General features: G+C 38.1%; 1 long non-coding RNA gene across 2 annotated transcripts in view; it reads left to right on the top strand.

Annotated features, from left to right (window-relative positions):
• Positions 1–19109, top strand: part of LOC118599261 — a 49626-nt gene that overhangs the window by 15138 nt on the left and 15379 nt on the right. Inside the window, exons 2-3 of one of the 2 annotated variants that reach the window (XR_004948561.1) lie at positions 484–600; positions 876–1368. This is a non-coding gene — a long non-coding RNA (uncharacterized LOC118599261). Of the gene's footprint in view, positions 1–483; positions 601–875; positions 1369–19109 lie in introns of those variants that run through there. The other variant, XR_004948560.1, reaches the window with a different exon arrangement.

The following is a 19109-nucleotide window of genomic DNA, read 5'->3' as shown; positions in this document are numbered from 1 at the left end:
ACCTTCACAGTGTAGAAGATACAACGCCGAACAAAATGTTGTTGCTCTGATCACAAAAATAACAGCTTCTTAACGTCACAGGTAGTAGAAGGAGCACACAGGCAGATCAAGTTTGAGAGCTGGATAAAATTTGAATAAATATGTAATGATAAATATATAAAGATTTTTGTGCAAAAACATGTGGAAGGTATAAAAAAAAGGTTTTTACAGTTCTGAAGTCATTTAAAGTTAACAAAAATAGTCCAAAATGGGTAATTTGTAATGTTTTAGGTCTAAAATACTACATTTTGTTTTCTTCAAACAATTTTATTTTGAGGCACTTGTGGCTTAGGGTTCATCGTTTAGGATTTGACCTGCTCTGCTCTTTTTCTCCATTATGTTGTCATCACTGTCCAGTGATGCTCTTGCTCAGGTTCCTAAAACAGACAGAGCTTGATCCCTGGTCTTTATAGTGCATTGCTAATCTGTCACTCTGCCTTTCAGACCCACCGTCTGCAGCCTCCTCATCATCCTGGCTGTCTGGGGGACCGCAGCCAAAGTCTCCATCAGCCATCTGTTACCCTGTGAGAACACAAACAGCAGACAGTGGACTGGCCACAGGTAAAACTCTCATTTTATTGTTTCTTTCTAATGTTGCATAAAAAAAGTTGATTTAGTTTAAAGTTAAGTAGCATCTTGAGATAGTTTTAGGCTTATTATATTATTTTTTATCCATTGAAACATTCACAGTTTCCTTATTTGGACTATAAAAGTAATCTATATTGGATGGAAAATGTCTCCACAATGAAAACTGTAAATGCTGTGGCAACATAAAGACTTTCTTCTATTATATAGCCTGTCTAAAGTGTTCAAAGCTGTGATTCCGCTCTCTGAAGGTGCCAGAGACCGTGGCAGCTGCGGATGAAAGGAATGTCTCCGACGGCCTTCAATATTGAGGAGATTTGGCTTCTTGGCTTCTGTGCGGCACCTTGTTTTTGCTCTTCTGAAGTCTGGAATTATAGGAATGTTCCAGCTGTGCTTAGACAGTAAAATAAACTTTGGAAAAAAGGTAAAGAACTTGAAAACATAGGGTTTAAAATCACTAAAACTCAGCATGGACACAGGTACATTTCAGCTATTGTTTAGTCATCCTCTTTCAGTTCACTCTCTACCACCAGACCTTAAGTTCCAGTGTTTATTTTTTTGACTTTCATAAATCTTCCACTCTTTACATTATTTGTGTAATTCCAGTGGATTCTGAATTGGAGAAAAGCAGTTTTACACTGATATACAACAGGATACAGTAAATGTTTACGTAATCATTGTAAATATGCCGATTCTGTCCCTCTGCACCACTATGTAACACTTTATGATACTAATCGGCTCCATTTAAGTGCAAAGCCAAAATGAAAAGCTGCTTTTCTCAGTTGATTCACTATATTTGCGTTAACTGTGGAAGGGCTACAGTATGAATTGAAGCAGTCTTGTGAAGTATCAACACAGGTCAATCATGCACTGAAATGCTTAAATGTCAAAGAGCGTGCCTTAATTTAAGTGTCACTGGCGACAGTTCCAATGTTAAAAAGTTCAGTATATATTTTTTAAAAAGTATGATGCTGCGTACACAGTGGGCATGTGTGGTTTGTTCAAGAACGTACTGAATGTTGGTTCTTGAATAAACTGTTAGCTTATACTGTTCACAGAATTGTTGCTTCCTGATACTAGCGCATCTACTCACAGCTGGAAAGAGACTTGGTGTGAAATGTCAAAGTGGTGAAAAAATTGCAATTCTTGTTCCTGCTTTTTTTCGTAGAGTTCAACTCCAATATACGAAAGATTTGGTGTCATATCAATCCGGCGAGCACAAACTGCAATCATTAATTTCTCCTTTGTGATCACTTTTTAAACAGTTGGCACTTTTGTGTTTTGAAAAAGACGCTACAGTTCCAAATCTGAGTCCATAATCGGTCCAACCTTATGCATGTGTTCCATCAATATGTTCTTCAACTGGTCACATATTGACTTTTGGTTAAGGACCCTCCGCAACACTTGTTGAGTCTTTGGGAGTTCCCAACTCGTCGTTTTCTTGTTGTGCTGGCTGTTCCCATAAAATCATGAGTCCCCAACCTCCGGGCCACTAACCGGAACTGGTCCAGTACCGGGACGCAGAGTGCACCGGTACCCTAACCAAGCAGTGGTCCAGTACTGCGTCTGGTACCAGTTCGTTTGGCACCGCAACCGGTGCCGAGTTAGGGTACCAGTACCGGCTGCGTCTTGAGGACCATTCCAAGTGCGGCACCACGTACCGGGGATTGCGGACCCTTGATTTTACAAACAGTCAGCACATCAAAAAATGACGAGTTGGGAAAACCCAAAGTGTCAAAAAGTGTCGTGTTGACGAGTTGGGGGTGAGAATGTGTTGGTTCCTTTGCCACACGTGTTGTATGTTGAGTCCGAAAACATACTTGAAACTTGTGTAATGACATTTTTGACGTTTGCATGTACGTGCCTTTCCATAGACTAAACACTAAACGCAGTCACTAAAACACGCGTTTCAGAGCCTAGTGTGAACGTATCATACGGATAACTGGTCTTGTCCTGGTCTTGTCTGCTAAACTGGATCACAATCAGACTTTGCTAAAACATCCAACACCCTCAACATTTTCCACATCCCAACCTTCCTCTGATGCGTTCACAGTCTAACACCATGGGTTGTCATGAACTGAAGGACCTTCGATTTGTTCTCCTCATTGGACTCATCCGCTGAGAGCGTCTGAGCAGAAGTTGTAGCACTCTGGAGTCATCCGCTGATTATGGTGATTTGTTTGATGTGCTGCACCATCTGCCTGGTAACTGCAAGACTTCTGTCCCCAGGACTTTCAAACACTTTTTTTCTTGAGTTTTGCTGTCACTAATTTTCTTTTATTTCTCCTGTCTGTAAAAGACCTTGAATGCATTGAATGTGTCTGAAAGGTGCTACACAGATAAAGCTAGCTGGAATTGCTTTGAATGTATCGGTACATGTTGTCCTCAAACGCAGCAGCAGCATGATGTTCAAGTAAATATGTTGATTATATTAGAAATGCTGATGAAATCTGACACATTAACTGAGCTTCACCAGCTCCAATAACTCAATCTGTTTATGAATTTATGTCAGAACTAAGAAAAAAAACAAACCCAAAGAGTCTGATTCCATCTTTTTGGCCTGACAGGTTTTGTGCAATAAATGACAGTAATCTGAATGAAATATTCTGGCTGTCATGTTCGAAAAAGTCTTTGAAAAACCCTTCAGGTGTTGGTAAATTTTCCTTTAAGTTTCCTTTTTCTCTCTAGATTTGTCGGTAGTGGTCTCTTTTCTTGTTCTGTGACCTTAACCGATCCATCTGTAATCTAAGACTGACCCTCAGTGAGTACAGGAACCCCGACTGAGCCAGACCCTTAAGCTGTCAGATGACCTGGATCCACTGAAGGGTTTTTTTTTTTTTTTTTCAGTCAGTTCCCTAAAGCTTTACATCTTCAGTCCAACAAACTGTGCCAAACATCTGTTCCAACCTGCCAGATTTCCTGTGCTATTTTCATATTACAGTAAAGTGTCATTTCAAAGACATTTTCTGGATTTTGAGATGTTGGGTATGAGTGAGGTATCACATGAGAGCTTTATTGATCCAGAGCTGTGATCTGTTTGACACATTACATCATTTTCACTCTACCTTTCTGTGTTTGGCACAAGTTCCTAACTATTGACTTAAAGTGTAATTTATTACATCTTTAGGTCAAACACGGTAACCTGGTCCACCTTCAAATTGAAGCATTCGGAAGCGTTTGCGGCGCTGCTCTGAAACAATAGAAGGGTTTACAGTCTTGGCAGACCATGTGAGCGCTCAAGGGGCCAATTTATGAATGCACCTGATGTTCAACGGTGAGCCTGCAGCTCTGCTTAAATCAAAGGCAGGCTTCAGTGAGGAAATTGCATCAAATCGCAACACTTTGAAACGAGCGGGGTATCGATGCCTCTGATGGAGGCTGATTGAATTTACTGCTGAATGCATTTCTTCAAATTCTGGTTCTGACGCACCAGCTGTCTGGCTGATTGTGCTTTTCAAGAGCTCCTCTGCGCTATTTTTAGAGGCAGACAGACACACAGATGCCACCTGAGGCATGATGAAAGAATCCAGAGTCATGTCATTAAGTTAAATTATTCACACATGCAAATAAGCTCTATCTGGGGTTTAATTTCAAAGGAGTAAAACGCAGGAACTCCTATGTAATTACGTGCTGATACATGCAAGTCTTTGGACACGTGCATGTTTGGATGCACAAAGAATATAATTGTTTGCAGGCAGTGAATATTGTCTCGTCTTCAAACATAAACTTCTGGGAGGATATTGGACCGAAAATAGAAATAACTAGTATCTAGCAGTTATTTTCAAACGCATCTGCAGAAAAATTATCAGCTTATCCTTTCTCGCTACTCAAATGTGTTTGTTCTGTCACACTTGCATTTTAATTAAATATACTTTACACTTTCAATTCAACACAATTAGGCGGAAAAGAGTAGTTCATAATTACAGAAGCAAAAACATTTATTTGCTCTTTAGGACACAGCGGTATACCCCTGAGGATGTAATCGTCTCTCCTTAAAATGAATTTTACTTTGGAAATCATCCTGAGTGTGAAATAACTGCATTCCAGCTCTCTAAGAGGTCATGTGTTATTATCTAGGTGTTGTCATGAGGTGCAGTCAGGCCGCTTATTATTAAAAGAGCTGCCTGATGTTGCACCACTGGGCTCAGCTCCTAATTATTCCCAGCAGTCTCTTGAGAAATTGCAGAGTAAATGATCCCTGCTTTTGTCCAAGCGATGATTACTGATAATAGATTTTTTTTTTTTGGCTGACGGGCCTCTTAGTAGACAACACACTGCAATTCTCCCAGGATTAGCAGTCAAAGCAAAGATATTCAAACTTCCCTCTCCCAGGTCACTTCCTCTACCTCCTCTCAGGGAACCCTGAGGTGTTGCAGGGCCAGTAGAGAGACGTCGTCCCTCCAGAGTGTCCTGGGTCTTCGCCAGTGCCTCCGCCTGGTGGGACATGCTCAGAATATCTCCCCAGGGAGGTGTCCAGGAAGCATCCGGACCAGGTACCTGAGTCACCACATCTGGTTCCTCTCAATGTGGAGGAGTAGCAGCTCTACTCCAACCTCTGCCTGGGTGACCAAGCATCTAAGGGAGTCAGTAAGGAAGTGTCCAGCCACCCATCAAAGGAAGTGTATTTCAGCCACTTGTAGTCGGCACCTTGTTCTTTCATTGATGACCCAGAGCTCATGACGGGTGAGTTGTTGAATGAAGATTGACCAATAAATTGAGAGCTTTGCTTTTCAATCAATCAATTTGTTATTTGTAAAGCACTTATAAAAGCAGATGCAGCTGAACATAGGAATAAAACCAAAAAACGATAAAACAAGCTGGCCCACTCAATCTGCTCACGAGTTAAAAGTCTGATTAAAAAGATACGATTTTAAAAGAGACTTGAAATCACTGACAGAACTGGGAGACCTCACAGAACGGTGGAGCACATTCCTGACTTTGGGCCCAGCCACTGAAAAAGCTCTGTCTCCTCTGGTCACAGGCCGAGTCCTGGGAACCGTTCAAAACATTTTACCTTCAGATCTTAGGACTCGACGTGGACGATAAAACAGTTCTGAAAGATACTGAGGTGCCAGACCATGCAGACATTTACAAAACAGTAGTAAAATCTTAAAAAGCAGCCAGTGAAGCCGTTGTCAGTCTCACACTCCGATCTTCCCTCACTTGTGAATGACACTCAAGATATTTAAACTCCTCCACCTGAAGCAGGACCCCTCCACCTTTCAAAAGAGGGCAAACTACCTTTCTCTGGTCCAGAGCCATGGCCTCAGACCCAGCAGTGGTGACCCTCATTCCAGTCACTTCTGACACCACCGTGCCACCACAATGCATGCTGGATATCCTGGCTTGATGAAGCCAATAGTTCAACATCATCTGCAAAGAGCAGAGAGAAATGTTGTGGTCCCCAAACCCTCTCCGGCCCCTGGTTGCCGTAGCTACACTGTGACTCCTAAATTCACAAGTCACAAAAGATGTTGTCGGTTACGTCCCTGTCCCAAGATCTTCAATACTTTCTTTTTTTTGTGCAAAATGGAGGATTGTCTCATTTTCAGCTCCTGCGCCTTCTTTCTCTGTCAGCTGTGAGGTGTAAAATGTATTGTTGCAGGATGTTCTGCTTTTGCTCTTTAGGAGACAAAAATAGAAGAAAAAAAGTCTGTCTTCACCTAAAGCTGAAACTGCATTAAGTGAAAGACTTGTTTTACTGATATAACAATTCTCCTTCACTTCATTACCATTGTTTTCTGTTTCAAAACATGGACACAATACTGATACTGTATTTGTTCCCCACGGGCAAATGGTTTTTGCTCCGTTTTGCTGCTTTTCCTGCTAAAAATTATACATGTATTAAGTGGCCAGAGCAATAGCCTCGTTGTGAGTTGTTTAGAATTCTTTTGCAGGGAATTTTTTTCATTATCTTAGCTAGAAAAACTGAAAAATTAGTCGTCAAAATTAAATTTAAGCACATTTTTTCCCTTTTTAGAATAATTTTACACAAAATTTTGTACAATTGCCCCTCAGATTTCATTAAAATGAAGTCTGTCAATAAGACTGGCACCAGTAACAGTGTCAGGGAGACTAGGCCGTCATAACAATGCACTTCAATGAATGCTAGGATTCAGCTTAACAGAGTCAGCAGCATTGGGGAATGCACAGGCACCAATGTAATGCTGTGTTTGCATGCACTCTGTCACTCGTGGTCACAGAGGTGCGCTGTATCCGTGGGGTTAACCTTGAACAGGTTTCCCATCTATCTCAGGGACAATTAACCTGCTTGTATGTTTTGGGAGCGGGTGACGAGGCCAGAGCACCTGGAGCAAATCCATGCAGGCCCGGGGAAGACATCCAAATTCCTCACAGCAGTGTCCCTGCAGTGATTTTGACCATGACCTCCACGCTCGCAGCCAACACTACTAATCACCATTACATGCGGTTGGATCTGAGCTCACAGGTGGTCGTAAAAGCAGAACACGGACACAAGGTCCGGCTGTTTGATCCCTGTCACCGAGGCAGCACGAGATCCCTGCTGCAGTGTTCGGCCTTGTAACCAGAGGCAATTATGAAAGAGCGACGACCTAATGTTTAACAAAGTCAACAAACCTCTTTGTGCCTGATGTCGCCTTGAGCTGTGTTCTCACAGCTCCACAAAACCTGAAGAATCTCAGAAAATGAATGATTCGTTAACTTCCAGCTTCTTTCTTTTATTAGATAGAATGTTCTTGTATTTTAAAAACGTCATGTACTAAAACCGGTCTGACACAAATGTAATATAATTCTTCTTTAATCTAAACCATCAGACAGTCAGTGTCATATCTGTTCTTATCAGTTTAATATTTCAATTAGGTATATTTTTAGAACAGACTGATGGAATAAAAAATATACAACTTAAATAATTTTCATTACTAACAGTAAAGATCAAATATTATTTTTTTTAGACAGGTCTATTCTATATTAGATTTTTTATTTTATTTTTATGTGTAGGTTTTCAACATCTCTTTGGTAAAAAAGTAGCAAATTTACAAATTTTCTGATCAATGACATGAGGAATCGGCAGGTGAGCAGCTGTGCTGTACAGTTTCAGTCTATCAAAATGCGCTTTATTTTTAATTATTTTATTTTTCTATTTCTCGCCATCTGTCTGATTACATTGCTGCCAGTTTATAACTCATTAAGTCGATTTATCTGCTAAAAATGCGTTTTAGAAATACACTTGGTGAAGCCTGCAGTACACATGACTCAAGGCAGAGGGCGCTGGTGAGCCCAGAGAACGTTACAGTGCCGCTAAAGAATAATAGAGTAGTGGTAGCAGGTCAGCTGTCCAGTTATTCTTTAATGTTGTTTAGCATCATTTTCTAAATGTAGGATTGCGTCAATAATTTCTTGAGACAAATCACTCCCAGTGATCTCCATTGAGACAGAAAGACTTTTAAAACTGAAGAAAGAAAAGGAAGACTTCCACAAACAGGTAATTCATACTTTTCTTCAGAAGGAGCTGCAGATGGACTTCATTTATGAGTAAAAAGTAAGTCAATAATAACAATTTTGGTATTTTTTTAAATAATATATATGCTACACTTTTTAAATGAAAAAAAAATACATTTCAAACAACGCACTTTAACTGTTGCTAATCATATGCAGAATTAGCTGCTCTGTAGGATTCATATGTTTGTAAATCTGACTGATGATGTCCGCGCCTCACCAGCCGGGAACCTCACAGCGCGTCACTGAAATCAGAAATGAGTTTTTTAGTTCAGAATGTTGATAAAGACATTTATAAACATGTGTACAGTGTTCCATTGCTTTATTTTAGTTCTCGTTTTGCACTCCTGCTGTTACACAATTTAACATGCTTTAAAAAAACTGTTAAAGCACATTGTGTTCAGCGTCCTGATTGCCTAATAATCTTGTAATCTCCTCTGTCAGGTCTCCTGCACAGAATATGTTCAAATTGCCAGATTTACAAAAATCTATGACTGCAAACAGATATTTGGCTTCATTCTATTATACTGGATAGTTTTAAAAAAGAGAAAATTATGAAAATGTCCATGCCAATCTGAGAAAATTGCAGTGAGGAGTTTTAAACATCTATAAACTAATTCCATCGTTTCACCAATCAAAAGTTAATTTGGAGCACGCACCAGAATATAAACAGGGTAACACTGTAATTATGTAAAAAAATAAAGATGACTGCTTCCCAAATTTCACTTTTCACTCTGTACTGTTTAATGATCGTCTCCAAATTCCATGCGGCTTTGTTGTATTTTGCTACGTCACTTCATATCTTTACATTGTCTTCTGTAGCAGACCTGAGGGAAAACCAGAGATCTGAGGCTGACAATAAAAGTAAAAAGATGCTGAAAACTTTCAATCCTTCACATGAGATCATGATCAATCGTCTGGTCTGAGGAAAGTGGTTGTTTTTATGTATTCTGTTATTTTTACGGTGCAACACAAGTGTCGGTGAAAGCGTGTCCCTGCATGCCTCTGGTAACAAGACAGAATCTTAGCAATTTTTCTTTGATTGTGAGATATTGATTCTATGACAAGAGGAGGAGAGTCGTGCATTTTTCTGAATTTGCAGGTAGAACATAGTCAGTTGATGGCCTTCATACTGCCAAAGAAAGCAGGCTTTTTTTTTTTCATATTGACTGGATAGTGGTTGAAATCACCTTAATGCTATGATCCATGTCATGAATGATTCAGTTTGCTGCCTCCTGTGGAGCATGCTTCCAAATGAGTTTAAGACAAAAATAAAAATTATTTAAAAGCTTTTAAAACCAAAATCAATCAAACTTTTGACAAAATTCAGATGCTTTTGTTTTTGTGTCAAGTCTCTTTATTTTGTTTGACTGAAGATTGTAACTTTCAAAGTTTCAGAGGTTTACTAATTCATTTTCACACGCTTTAAAAGAAAAAATAAAGTTTTTTTGTTTGTTTTTTTGGCAGAATTTTCCGTGTTTTTGGTTAAATTTGTAGTTTTCTTTTGTCTATTGTTTGCAGTGCAGTTGTGCCACCTGGAATACTTCCCTGATCGAATTTCTGCCAGATTAGTTTAGAAGTTTTCTGAGCAGAAAGTCGACTCCAACTGTTCATAATAAATCAACTTAGCAAACTTTATCTGCATCATTATTGTTTTATATTCATACAAAACTAGTAAAGTTATAAAATCAGCTAGCCAAAGAAACTGCACTTTTCAAAAATAATTTTTTTTTTTTGGTTTAGCAGATGATTCTTAACAATATTTTATATTTATTTGTTTATATTTTTATATATATTTATTTTTTAAGTAAGCAGTGGGGAGTTGAAGTAACTTGGTGTGCGCCTAAATAAATATTTAATAAAATAAAGTCTGCACAAACATGTGAGTTTACAAAATAAATAAAAAATATTTTTAGTATTAATGTTTTTTAAAATTGCTTTAGCATGCTACTTGGTAAATAAATAATAACGATAAGGAAAAAAAAGGTAAACGGGTGTAGTGGTTAGCACTCTTCCTAACCATGGCCTTGGTTTGAATACAGAATGGTTTCTTTCTGTGTGGAGTTTGGATGTTTTCCTTGTGTTTTTGTGGGCACTCTGACTCCGTGTGACTGAGTAGTCCTGCAACCTTTGCCCAATAGCCGTTATAGGCTCCAGCAACCCTGTAACCACAGAAGAGATTTGCCCGGTTTGGATAAATGTTCAACCGTTATCTTATCCAGCGTGTTGGACTCCATTGTGGTGATTTGGACTGTCACTCTTTGAACAAAAATAAAGGATATTTTGAAAAAAAAAAAGATAAGGAAAAGCCAAACAAAGAATTATATAAAAGTTTAGCTCTAAAAAACAGGAAGTGAAAATCAAAGTGTGAGCTATCCACAGGACGGTGTGGAGAATTTGGCTGCAGCTCAGTTGAGCTTCCTTATCACTCCGTACAGTCCGATATCCATCCTGCCATAACTCCACATTAAAATGATTTGTGGTATTTATGATGCACTTGGCAGAAAACGGCACAATAAGAAGATTAATGAGAAACACAGCTCTCAAAATCCACAAATCTGTCTTCTCGAATAAAAATGGGAATCGAATGTTTGGAAACTTCTTGAGCGAAGAGTTGCTACAGATGGAATTCAAATGTATACATTTTATCGCTTATTCAATCAGTCAGATGAGATTCCTGCATAAATGCGGTTCATCATTCATGCGTGCGTCATAATGAAGGTGTTTCATGTCCGCTCTTGACAGCTGGCTTGATTTAGTTGATTTTTATGGAGTCGATTTGAGAATAAGCAAACCACACAAAGAACCGCAGAACATCAATGTTCTTCTATGACCACAAGTTAGAGCTTCCACAGATTCTGAGACAGAAAACCCAACCCTTGGACATGTAAATTATTTACATTTAGAACATATTTGGCAGCAGTTTGGTTCTTTTCCACTTTCCATCTGCTTGAACCTGCTTTTTACACTCGATTCTTTTTTCCCACAGTTGGAGAAAAGTTTTTCTTTGAACCTACATTCTTAACTCCTACATTTGTTGGATTTTTGCTAGTTTTCCCCCCTTATTCGTGGGGGTTAGGGACCAGAGACACTCGCGGATACGAAGAACACCTCGGCACGGCGGCAACTCTTTCAGATGAAAAAGTTTAATGGAGTTGATGGAGTTTTTGTGAAGAACTGAAAAAAAATCTGTTAAAAAGTGATACCGCAAATAAGCGGGGAAAAAAATGTATATTTTTAATCTACTTTTTTATTGTAGCAGCGCCTCACCTCACTCCATAGGACTTTCATAAAGTTCTCAAGAAGATCACGTAGTAATACTGGAAAGTAAACAATTTAAACTTTCCCCTGCCCTAAAACCATTGTTAGGATTTGGCTTTACCAAAAATCACACACAAAGTATCTGTTTGGAGAAGAAAGGGTGGTTCTTTGATGCACCAGAAATCCTTGTAGAATTGTCTGATTGCAAACCCCCAGTGTTCATGACATCCCTACAGTGGAAGGAGGTCAAAGAGCGACTGAACACCCACGATCTGACATCTACAGTTCAAAGCAGAGACCCTCATTAACCGCTGAGCATGAACAGCAGCACACACTAGTAAAGAGAAGCCTGATGGAGACCACTCTCATGAATCTGGCAAACACCTTCACAACACTTCCAGAGGACTTCTTTGCTTGACAACGTCAAACGTGGTGGAAGAATGTTACAGAGCAGCTTACAACTGATTATCAGATAAAAAAGAAAACCTAAACAGGAACACAAAGACTGGCATGTTTTGCCAAGGACTCTGAATTCAGTGGAAGACACAACTTGTCTAAAAACATCACGATTTTATGGATATCTTGCTGCTTTCTGCCGTCTCCATAGACTTTCACTCCTGTTTGACAGCTAAATGTATTTCCAACTATTTAAAACAATGCTATATTTTTACTTTAAATGAAGATCATTTTGGAGAAAACATTTCAGGGTTTTCTTTGACACCTGGACTCTGTTTAAAACACTCCTAGAGGAAGATCTCTGAATGATCTACCAGCTCAGGTTTTGTTCTGACTGTGGGTTAATTGCCTAAATTGCCTTCTTGATGACTTTTACTATTGACATTATTCCATTTAAGCTCATATATACATCTCTGGCTTGAGTGCAACTCAGTGGAGGAACGATGCAAGTTTGTGAGAAAAAAAAAAAGTTTAGAGACAGTAGAGTGAAAATATGACTTCATTTTCATTGTAATAAGTACTAAGAGTGTCTTTGCTGTTACAACTCGGGGTCAAAAACAAAAGACAAGAAAACATTTTTATGTTATCTGCAGCTACGTCACTATTTCATGTTTTATTTGCCATTGTTGAGTCTTGTGGGCACTGCGAGCAAGATGGCAGCAGGTTGGAGGCTCTCTGTTTTTCCACAGATAATTTGGTTTGTTATTATAAAAAGTGACTAATACCTTGAATACATTTCACCTCAGTTTAGCAGAAAAAATGTTCACTGTTGCCTCAGTGAAGAGAAACAGAGTATGACCTGCCTATGAAGTGTCTAAAAAAGCAGGTTAGGTGTCAATAACATGAATAAGATCCAAAATAGCATCACAATTTTTACAACTTGTTTACAAAAGTGGTCAAAATGAGTTGCATGCTGCAGGATACTGCGACTGATGTTTTCCAAAAATAAACTAGATGACGACGGAAATGAAAACCACAAGAGGCTGAGACTCCTTTAGGAAACTCCAGGACAACAAGAGAATCAAGTTTGTGAAAGTTATGTGGTGTTGTATCCAAACCTTGATAAACGCAGTAAAGAAACAGAAGATTTATTGGATTGAAAGAGACCATTGGTGGTAACAGGATAGTCTTTCTTGAAATGTGTTAAAGATGCTCGTCAAAGGGCTTGAGCTGAGAAAGGAGGTTGAGTTTGAAACTGAACAAGCTCACTGGATGCTAGCGATGCTGTCCTGCCCTGAACGATGGCCCGGGATAAAGTTACTGCGGCAGCTAAAGACAAAGACAGATTTGAATGGGAAGGATGCCAACTGTTGGTTTGTGCCAATACTCCCAAAAGGAGTTGGAATAAACAACAGTTTTCACGTCACATTGGAATAAAGGCGAGAGACATATGTGCCTTAACTTGATAAAAGTTCATCAGCAATGATGTCGTGGTGAGGAAATCCCAAATCCAACTGAAGGACAATACTTAAGGGTAAACCACACATAAGAAGCTACTTCAGATTTTGGGCAGTGGAGTGGACTGGATTATCTGTCAACCAGGATGAAGTGGAATGTTATTACACACCTGGCATGTGTCGCAGATGCTTTTATCATACAGTGTTCACACTGAACTGCCGTTACCCTGCAGGCTTGGTGCAAAATGTCCAAGCTGTGTAAATCTCATGAATCTGGCTGCAGGCTTTTTCTCTCATAGATCTATTCCCTTATAGAAAATACTTAGTGTTTTAGAATTCCAGCCGGACACAAATGACATGATCAATTTTCAAATGATTGGAAATTATGAGACTTGAAAAGGACGATACCCATGGATCATTGAAATCAGAGTTACCGATTGGTAAAAACGTAACTGTGTAAACTTTCACTGCCCCTTTAATAACGATGCATTTTGTACATAGAGCCCAACAGACTTAAAAAATTGGGTAATAGTGTGTCAACAAACCAGTTTTGCACATGGAAGCCTGAAACATGCAGTTACAGGTTTATCTACTAGGGGTGTGTATTGGCAGCGTCCAATGATACAATACGTAAATATTTACAGTGTTCTGATTTTTATCAAACACGATTTTGTTCTGATAAAATAAGTTAAAGATTTAGAGGAAATAATGTGTGTTCACATTTAGAGGGTAAAAAATACACATATTTTTGCAAAATGTATGCACTAAATAAGGACGGCCACCAAATGTTTCATGAAGTACAAAGAATTCTGGGAGAAATGGAGGGAAAAAAATAGTATTAGCAGGGAATTTTAATGAAGTGATGGATCAGATTATTGATGGGAGAGCTAAAGGGTCCATGTGGTATTAAAACGGGAGAGGTGATTCACGTGTTAAAGGATGATGTGGGTTTAATAGATGCATAGAGACTAATAAATCATCACTATTGGTGGACGACCAACTATTCCCCAAACTCAATGAGCTGCTGATTGAAATTATATTCATTTTTTATTTAATGCTCTTAAATGTTAGTTTTCAGCAAAGCACTTTTAAATGCCTTAAATTGACATGGGGTTTTAAATAAAAGTTGTTTTTTTGACTAATTTAAGCTATATAAAAAATATAATATTGAAAACTCACCAAAGCGAGTTGTCAAGTATTGTTGAGTACTGTTGGTGTTTACAAAAGTTTTTGTTCATCAACTTTAATGATTCATGTTGTCTAAAAACTTTTATTTATTTATTTTTTGCTATTAAAACAACTTTCTTGATGAGATTAGTTTGAAAGATAAGAAAATAAGACCATATTTCTTAAACTATATATATTTCTTTCAGTAATTTTTTTGCAGTTTAGTATTCTAGTTTGATTCATTTCTATTTTTTTTATCCCAGATAAATTATTTTAATAATTTTTTATTTACATTATCGATCTTCCCTCACGTTGCCATCCCAAATGTGTCATAAAGATAAAGTCTAAATGATCTTTGCATAAAGTAAAAGCCTAAATTTGAGTGATTAGAGAATTTGAATTTATTTTATTAAAAAAACAAAGAAAAAGTTTTTTTTTTTTTCCACTTTAGCTGTCCTTTGGCAGCCACTCCAAATAGCAGTCATCTTCCAGAGCTGTAAAGAGTGAGACATCTGCTTTGAAGCCGAGTTCAGCTGTATTTTGTTCAGCGACTGTTCTGGCCGTCCTCGCTGCAGATTTAACAGCCCACTTACAAAGTTGCTCCAGGAAGTTGTTCCTCATTGAAGTTCCCATAAACAGCATTTTGCATGCATTACAGAGTCCTGCTTAGGCAATGCAATCAGCACTGAAAAATAGTAACTCGTTTCTTTACAGCAATATTAAAGCTGCCTTGAAAATTACAGGGTTTTTTTCCTCCAATGTTGTAAACAAATCCTCCGCCTCCGAACTAAATTGGAGGTAAACAGTTTCAGGGTTAGTGAAAAAAAACATTTTTATTTTTACTTAACATGAATGAAGAAGAAGGTTTTCAGACACATAGGACAATGTTGAAGAAGTTTGGATGAACAGAAAGAAAACAGCAGAAAATTTCAAAAATATATTTAAAGAGAGACAATTGTGTGAAGACTTGTTTTGACCGAGTTAGTTATCGACAGAATTGTACACATACTATAAGATCGATTGTCTAAATTGGCTAAAATTTTTGTGTCTAAAACAGAAATGGCATTGATGGCAAACTCTTTATAAACATACATCTGTATAAAGAGAACTGGAGTGAGTGACTCCTCCCCCCTCGAGCTCCAAACACAAAGTACCTGCTGGCTCAAAAACGTCAGAATCCCATTGACTTCAACTGAGAATTAAACAGCTATTACTCAGTTATTATATTCGTCAGAATAAGCATTCTAGCTCGAACACATTTTTCTAATAATATTTTATCTTCATAGTCTATTTCTATGTATACAGTCAATGGCGCTGACCCTACTAATGGGAAATTGAAAACATTGTCCAAACCTGAAGGAAATTATGATTTTTTTCTATGTTGTGGGCATAGTTTTTTTTTTCAAGACTCAAAGAATATCTAAAAGTCATTCTGTTTTTACACTAATACACATATTCCAGGTACTGGTGTAAAGAATAATCTATTTCTATTCCTACAATCTAACCAGATCAGTCTGTCTTCAGACATAATCAAATCAAACTGTACCATTAAAAAATAGTTTCAAAATGAGATAAATCGATAATCAGTCTTAGAAAATGCCATTTGGTTTGAGGCATGGTAGGTTTATTCTACTGTACTGTGAAAAGTACCATCACACTGTCACAGTACTAGGTTTTAGGTAAAGACAGCCTATAACCTGGTCTTCATTTTTCCTCGTATGATTTAAACTGTCCGGTCCAAATGGAGAACACAGATAACTCCTCATCCATTCTTAGAATATTTAAGGTGGTCTGTTTGCTTATCCCTTCAGTATGTGCTAACTGTGTGAGTGTGATCTCAAGTGTTACAAACAGCAGAACACGCCTGAGCTGAGTCACTTCCAAATGTTTGTGTGTTTCTGTCTGTAAATTGTTAAACTTTTACTCCTCAGTGTTTTTTCCTCTGAATGTGTGTAATGAGACTTTTGTACAGCCCACATTAGACACCTCCAGTGGATTGATTACGTCCATAAAGGGATTGTGTGGCAATGAGCAGAGATATAATAATGATTCATTAAGCCTAATGTAAATGTAATATGCAGTCGAGTCAATCCGTCAAACCCCTACCACATTCTCCAGCAGAATAAAGGGCCGATTGTTTCTTTTGTGTCATTCTGCCAAAGGCAAAGTAGTCAAGTGTTATAAGGCCTTGTTTGTGTCTTTTACAATTAGCATGAATCAGTCAGCCTGAACTAAAGAGTTGGACTTTTAAAAATGATTTTAAAAATTATTATTTGGTCAGTGTTTGGCCTTTCCACCTGACAACATTTTACTTAAGTCTTTGGCTAATACACTGTTACATCCAGGGCTACGGGACCCCCAAGTGTCTCATCTCCTGCACCTCCTGCTCTTTCAATCCATTAAATGGCCCAAGAAACAAACTGCTCATTTTCACAAAAAAGGCAATTTCTTGTTTCAGAGTGAGCAAGACCAACACATTTAATAAAAAAACCTCAGAACCTGACCCAGTAAAACGAGAATAAGATACTCTTTACAGCTTAACCTGATACCTAAACATACATTCACGACTCACAACAGGAGAAATGCCTTTTCTTCACAGAAAATCAAGCAGTTATTCCATATTTTCTGTTACAAGACCAACAAAACACAGAAAAACTCACCCTGGGTCCATGTTGGGACTGGTAGATAGCAGGTGTTTAAATGTGTTCCTCGTCCAATCCCCAATACATGCTGCCAATCAGGACATGAGCTGCACCTGTTCACACACCACCACTTGGGCCGGTCGCATACGACTGAAAAATGGTACAAACTAAAACTTCCAGTAACAGACGATAGTACTCGTGAACATAGAACATACCAACTGAAACATTTGTCCTCTTATCCTGCGTTCAGCTCCCACGTTAAGTCAATGTACAGATTCAAATTGAGGAATTTGGGCGTGGCGCGATAGTCCAACAGCAGCACAGTTTGAGCGTTGCAGCTCGGCCTGTAAAGAGTTAAAAGATCTAAACTTTGATGAAGAAACCTTGAAGCGTCAACCAATCAGGAGCTGAGCTTTGGCCCGGGACGTGTTCAATGATGCAATCAGTGGGTGGAGTCCAAAACTAACATGGAAGAGAATCTGACCATTTTCATTTTTTACACCAAGGCAATAATAATAATAAAAAAAGAGAATTTATTGTTTTGTTTTTTTCTTCACTTCGGACTAATGCAGGACAAAAAGTCATAAAACTGGATCACAGAGAAACATAAAGTAGCACAGGAAACTGCCAGATTGGTAAGGGGGCTTACGACCCAAAGCGGTACCACCACTCAGTCAAAGTACTTAGTGTAAAGAATTGCTCGGGCGCGACATACTTTGTTTTTTATTTTATGTTTCCGTTTATAATCTAAAGTTATGATATATTATCAGCCAGGCCGAACACATATGGTACCTACACAAAAATAGATAATTTCACAACTGAAATAACACAAATAACACATAGTTTAAGATAAGTTAAAGAAAATTAAATAAAACGAAATCAGTAATTCTTCAAATATTTGCTGTCATTTGGTTTGATAGTTATGTATTATCATAATTATTGTTATTTTTGTTGTGTTTACAAATGTAGCATTTTACAATCCAACATTTCCCCACATTAAGCTATACAAAGAGGTATACTTTAGATTTATTTCTGCTTTGGAGAAAAAACGGTTTAATGGTTGATTGCAAAATATTTTTTATTTGTGTCCAGTGATTTAATCATGGTAAAAACATTATTTTGCGACTTACCTTATTTATTTCTATGGAGACATTCACAGATCCATTGTAACAATATGTAATTGTGGTCCTTCATGCTGAGGATAAATTCTCCAGAGTTAACATTTGCACAACAATGCTGCACAAATGACAGTTTTCACCGCAGAAAACAGGAAGCTCTGTTGGTTTATATAAACAATGAGAAGCCAATCAACTGACATTCCAAAGAAGCAAATTAAGCATGAATAGTGAATTAAAATTTCACTGTTCATCAATCAAGATTGTGCTGGAAAACAACAATCCTCCAGATAAACTATGTGGCTGATTGGGTACCTCAGTGAAGAACCCAGAAACCGGATAGAATTCATGCTACAATCGACTGTTTTCAATCAATCAGAATTTATAGCACAAAGGCTTTTTTCATATTTTTTTGGTGAACTTCTATAAATGTAATGTTTTTTTTGTGTGTTGATGGCAGTTCTGTAGTCATTTGTATGTTCTCCTTGTTGGTAGTGGCCTTTTTTCTGGTTCAGGTCTGCATGTGATGCAGAAATCATTCGCTCTGAGCTCCACGAGTGAGTATGGATTTTCCCGTGTGATCAATGTCAGATAAGTGTCTGGTTTGTGCATCACACTTTGTCGAGTCTGACTATGATTCTAGTGGAACATAAATGACTCTAATCCTTTAGGACTTGCTGGTTCTGTTGTGCGCTTTGGCCTAAGGCTTCAACTTGAGAGCAGATCATTGGTTGAAAAGAATTTGACCTTTTACGATTGATTTCTTTCACCTTTTGGGCTTTAATGGCTTTACTGGAAACTGTTATATTTTGGATGCGATTTAACCATAAGAAAAGTAGCAAGAATGTATAATCTAAGGAAAACAGGAGCGTCAAGCATGAATATTTGAAAGGATTTTTAAAAATGTAATGAAACCTGATCTGTGATATAATGTGGGGAGAGTGAAGGAAAAGTAGAGACACAGAATTCAA

This window comes from Oryzias melastigma, linkage group LG10 (assembly GCF_002922805.2).
Source record: "Oryzias melastigma strain HK-1 linkage group LG10, ASM292280v2, whole genome shotgun sequence".
NCBI classification, from domain to species: domain Eukaryota; kingdom Metazoa; phylum Chordata; class Actinopteri; order Beloniformes; family Adrianichthyidae; genus Oryzias; species Oryzias melastigma.
Note: the sequence above shows the minus strand (reverse complement) of the source record. Positions and strands in the feature narration are given on the sequence as shown.